Source organism: Octopus bimaculoides, chromosome 24, assembly GCF_001194135.2.
Source record: "Octopus bimaculoides isolate UCB-OBI-ISO-001 chromosome 24, ASM119413v2, whole genome shotgun sequence".
NCBI lineage: Eukaryota > Metazoa > Mollusca > Cephalopoda > Octopoda > Octopodidae > Octopus > Octopus bimaculoides.
The window spans coordinates 2,525,530-2,530,215 of NC_069004.1; the positions used below are offsets into that span (position 1 = coordinate 2,525,530).

The following is a 4,686-nucleotide window of genomic DNA, read 5'->3' on the forward strand; positions in this document are numbered from 1 at the left end:
GGTGAGAGGGATAACTCCCTTGGCAAACAGGACACAGTCGTGTGTCGATAAGCCAGCTGGAGGAGATGTCCTCCTGGGGCTAAAAGCAACAGTAACATCCACCCCTAGGGGTCAGCCACACTTAAGTGGCAATATACTACACTTTATCGTGCAGTTACTGTTAATACTTCATTTAGAGAATTAACATATATATATATATATATATATATATATAAACGCAGGAGTCGCTGTGTGGTAAGTAGCTTGCTTACCAACCTCATGGTTCTGGGTTCAGTCCTACTGCGTGGCACCTTGGGCAAGCGTCTTCTACTATAGCCTCGGGCCGTCTAAAACCTTGTGAGCGGATGTGGTAGGCAGAAACTGAAAGAAACCCGTCGTATATGTATCTGCGTATATGTATATGTATATGCTGACACTTTTGCCTGAGTACATCCTTACATCGTTCCGGGGTCGATTACTTATCGACCCCCGGAACAATGTAAGGAAAAGTTGAACACTACAAGATTTGAATTGAGAATGCAGTGAGTTCGAAAATACCTCGCTAATTTGCCAAAATGCATGTCATGAGGCATATAAAATGAACAAATGCATGACATTGGTCTGCTATTAATAATATCAATAATATATTACCATATTTAAGATATTTAATACTGATTTCAGTGATCTAATATAGATTTCTTGTTTTGTTGCAGGGTCAAATGTTTCTGGAAATTGACAGTTGGTAAATTCTTTTCTGAACAAAGAATTTTAAGAGATATTTTCGAAGAAATTTATTTCTCAACTTCACCAAGTCTGTCCGCCGATTTTTTCATTGAACTAATATTTCTTAAAGCTGGATCTATAGATTTCACGGTATTTTAAATATAAGGAATGGAGTAAATGGAGTAAATGGAATGACTCAACCAGGAATAGGAGCTACATTGAAAGCGCCAGCATAAAGTTATACTGTGATGATGTGAAATATAATTAAACATATATAATTAAACCAAGTGAAATTCGACATACATCTTTTCGTAACCGGTCGGTTACCACATACTTTACACGGTTACTTTCATATCTGTGATGCCTCATATTTATTGAAGAGAAACTTAGAAAGAATTCGAAGGCGGTGTTCCAGCATGGCTGCAATCAAATGAGTCAAACAAGTAAAAAAGCAAAGAAAAAAAAAAGAATATATATATGCGTTTACATGTAGAGATATTGTTACATATATATATGTGTGTGTGTGTGTGTGTGTGTGTGTGTGTGTGTGTGCATATGGAAGTATATATATGAGGAGATTACTTTCAAAATCGGTATAAGTGCATATTTGGTCGATATAAGGATAACCATTAAAACACAATCTGGAAGCTGTTGGCTTCACCCATGCGAAACGTTTTTCAGTCAAACTGGGATAGATGCCCCATAGACAGGAGGCGAATCTTAGTCTTCCAATCAGATATATTCAAGTTATTTTTTTTAAACAGTTACTCAAATGTCATTCCGACGCATGTATCTGGTTCTGAAAATAAGCTTTTCATATAAGACAATGGACACAGAATAAGAGCAGTAATAAGTTTGAAGTGAGGAACGAATATACAGTGCGTGTGTTTATATGGCACACCCCGCCAATAAAAATGACCGTCCTAAAATATAACAATGGCTATTTCAACACACGATTTCACATGTAAAATGATATATGTATTTATGTGTTTGTTTGTATGTATATGTATATGAGTGTGTGAGCGTGTATACTTCACGTGTGTATATATTGGATAGACACACACACACACACACATATATTATATAAAGAGATAAATATAAATATATACACGCACTGTTTGAGGGCACAATATATGCTATATTGATTGCAAATTTTGGCACACGGCCAGCAATTTCGGGGGTGATGTAAATATGTTACATCAACCCCAGTGCTCGACTGGTACTTGTTTTATCGATCTTGACAGGATGGAAGGTAAAGTCGACCTCGGCAGTATTTGAACTCAGAACGTAAAGACGGACGAAACGCAGCTGACCATTTTCCTCGGCGCGGTAACGATTGCTCCAGGTCACTGCTTTGACGCAATATGTAAAATATTGAGAAAAGTAGACATTTTTTAACACAACGACACATCATACACATTTGCCTATGTGTACACACAAATATACATTCACGCATGCATACACATATAGGTTACAACCATAAGTTTATTGTTGACGATGACGTAAATGAAAGTAGACACACATGAATACACACATACACTTACAGGCAAATACACACCATTCTTTACTTATGAGTCATACATATAAACCCCAAAACACCAGACAAAAATACTGAACCAAAAGAGAACCAGCTCACCAAACAAGCCGTTCTTGGCTCCACAACAACTATAAGAAATCAGAACACTCCTGAAGTACTTTTTGATCATGTAACTGCCATCAACCAACCACATTGCTTTTTAACAAGAAGTCAATTAGTAGTGGTCTTGTGGCCAAGAGAGGCTGCGCTTCGTGTCAATTCTACTGTCTTCTTCAAGTTCCCAGGCAACATACCCATGCATGGTCTTTTTTTTGTCTGCTGAGTGCTTTCCAGAGAGAGTTCCGACTGCCATATTTACCTAAATCTGGTGTAATATTTTCGGGTCACTCTATCTTTATTCACTGACTTCATATGATACATTTTGGTCTATACCAAGGTACATTAATGTATGTGTGTAAATAAACAAGGACGTACGTGTGTGATCCGTGTATTTATGCGTGGACGTGTGTATATGTGTGGGATTCTGTGAGGCTGTCTGACGTATGTGTGTGAAACAAACAGATGTGTGTGTGTGTGGGGGGGCTGTTGGATAAAGTATGCGTGTATGAAGTCGTTATGCATGTGTATATTCAGTGTTTGAACGTATGCGTATGTGTGTAAGGGCGCTTATGTGTGTGTGTGTGTGTGTGTGTGTGTGTGTGTGTGTGTGTGTGAAGCTATCTGATATATGTGTGTATTGTGTGTGTGTATGTGGTGGTGGAGGGGTCATGTATTTGGATCAACCTGTACGAAGGTACAAGTTGGAATGGGCGTGACAGGAGGTAGGGGTTGGGAGGTGTGCGTGGTGATTACACATATGCGATGTGTGTGATTATAGTCTAGGGTGTGGGGAATGAAATGAGAGTGTGGGTAGTGGTATGCACGGAGTGGGAAGGTGTGTGTGTGTGTGTGTGTGTGTGCACGCGCGAGTACGTGTGTGACAGTGTCTGTACATGCTGCCAGGACATAGTGGTGTGTGTGTGTGTGTGTGTGGTGTGGATGCTGAATAAAACGGTGTAGAGGAGCACGGGGGTGAGGCAGTGGAGAGGTGGAAGGTGGGAGGTGTGTGGCATGTGTAAACGTGTGTGGAGGTGGTGTTTAGGTAATAAGAGGTGATGAATTGAGACAATGAAGGACTGAGGAATGAAGAGAGAAAATCAATTCCTGTTTAGGATTGTGTTGTTGTTTATTTTATGTTGAGGATTATGCTTGTGTCATTGGCAAAGAGCATTAAGAAATATATGGAATCCACCCTATTTTAGACTCAACAATGCTTTTAGGCTTTTATTATTTGAACAAAGTACTTACTTTTCATCAACATTTATATTATATGACAGGATATTGACTTCGTAATTTGAGAAATTTTACTGATAATGAAATTTAAGCCGTGCTTGTGAAAATAACCTTAGCCAGAAGGAGATGCATAAATACTAGAAATTACATGAGTATGAATACATAGAAATTTAAAGAAGGCGGGGAAAAATATCACAGTTTTTCGACACACGGATTTTCAAGTTATATAACATTTTAGAAAAAAAAAATAACAAAAAAAAAATTTACTGATTTGAACGAAATCCAAATACTAACAAACAGTTGAGCATCCGTATCTCATATTATAAAGCAGTAGATATAAGCTTGTCCATGGGGGAATTACGTATTAAATGGATATCGTCACGGAATTTATCCGTTCGTATCAATTGTACAAATGTGGACGTATTTATTTTATTCAATGCAGTTACAGAATACAAACGCCCAACTGGAACAATATTGCACTGTCACAGAGTAAGTTTGTTTTATTCTTGAATATCGTAACTCAAATTCAGTATTATATACACTATATATATATATATATATATATATAGTTGCGCATCCTATACATCAATACATATACACTCTCATGCACACTGACTATACAGCAATACATAATTTTCGATGTTAAATTTTACACACACACACACACACACATACTCATACACACACTCATACACACACTCATGCATACATGCTTACATATATACATACATACACATATATATGTATAAATGTATATATATACACATATTACGCAGGAGTGGCTTTGTGATAAGTAGCTTTCTTACCAACCACATGGTCCCGGGTTCAGTCCCACTCCGTGGCACCTTGGGCGAGTGTCTTCTTACTATAGCCTTGGGCCGACCAAAGCCTTGTGAGTGGATTTGGTAGACGGAAACTGGAAGAAGCCCGTCGTATATGTATATGTATGTATATGTCTGTGTATGTATATGTTTGTGTGTGTGTTTGTCCCCCCCCCAACATCGCTTGACAACCAATGCTGGTGTGTTTACGTCCCCATAACTTAGCGATTCGGCAAAAGAGACAGATAGAATAAGTACTAGGCTTACAAAGAATAAGCTCTGGGGTCGATTTGC

General features: G+C 38.2%; 1 protein-coding gene across 1 annotated transcript in view; it reads left to right on the forward strand.

Moving 5' to 3' along the window:
- The first annotated feature begins 3,168 nt into the window (after positions 1–3,168).
- LOC106881429 (sialin-like) overlaps positions 3,169–4,686 on the forward strand; it is a 12,402-nt gene continuing 10,884 nt past the window's right edge. The window contains exon 1 of the mRNA XM_052976358.1: positions 3,169–4,060. The gene's annotated coding sequence lies outside the window, so the exon portion shown is untranslated. The remainder of the gene's footprint in view (positions 4,061–4,686) is intronic.